The sequence below is a fragment of the Phalaenopsis equestris genome, unplaced genomic scaffold, assembly GCF_001263595.1.
Source record: "Phalaenopsis equestris unplaced genomic scaffold, ASM126359v1 Scaffold000691, whole genome shotgun sequence".
In the NCBI taxonomy this organism is placed as follows: domain Eukaryota; kingdom Viridiplantae; phylum Streptophyta; class Magnoliopsida; order Asparagales; family Orchidaceae; genus Phalaenopsis; species Phalaenopsis equestris.
In genome coordinates, this window is record NW_018165131.1 from 304,253 (window position 1) to 305,392 (window position 1,140).

Here is a 1,140-nt window from a genome sequence, read left to right on the forward strand (position 1 = left end):
CGATAATTTTATTTCCCTATTTATTTGCTCCCAACTTTCAAGGGCTTTGACTTCCCTGAATCTTGGATGTAATCTTCACTTTAGTTGTAAAACTCAATATATTTTAACAAATCAAGTGGACAGATTGAAAGTAAATTAAGATCAAAGTGAAAAGATCATCACAACTTCTTTAACATTTTCATGGCTCAACCAATTCAATTCACCATTCACAAATCTCAAGATAAGGAGAAAGACATATAAAACTACTCAGAACTCATGGGGAAGACACAACAAAACTCGGAATTCATATATAAAAGCAAAGTCATACAAACTACAACAAGTAAATAACCCTTATCTCTAATTCCTCCCCAAGCATACTTCTCAAAGTTCCTCTGAATGTCTTCCTTTTTTTACAGCACACAGAATTCTTCTTCGAAGCGGCAAGGAGGAATAAATCTCTCACTTTCCCTCCACTCTTACAATCTCTCAAGAAATTCCTCACAATCTAACCCTAAAGTAAACTCTCTACACTCTCCAAACACTTGCAACTCTCCCGGGGGCTTCTCAATTTTCAGCCAAAATCTTTTTTTAATGATGTGGAAGAATTTTCCTAAGAGTTGCCTAAGCATCCCTCAAAAAATCGTCCACATTCAATGCACCTTTGAAAATAGCCACCGATCTCTCCATCGGGGGGCCTCGAGGGCGCCGTCGGTGGGCCTTCTAAATTATTTAATCTGGAGTCTCGGGAAATTCTCGCCGTAGGCGCCGTTGGGTCGCCGTCGGCGCCCTAGTTCAAATCTTCACATTTTGGTCCTTTTCGCTCCAAATTTGCTCCTTTTTGCATCCTTTTGCTCCAATGACCATAATTAATCATACCTGCAACAAAACATCAAAAATACTTTTTTTTAAAGTGCAATATCGTCAAAAATAGTGTAAAATAGGTATGAAAATCTCAACCTATTTTTCTTTGGTCAGTGCACTACATCTAAATACGATGGTGATCAGATGATACATAAGACTTAGGTTATTTCCTTTCTCACTAAGGGATAAAGCTAAGATGTGGTTGAATTTTTTAGCACCTGGTTTAATCAGAACTTGGGGTGATTTAGCACAAAAATTCCTTGCTAAATATTTTCCACCATAAAAAAATGTGAAGCTTAG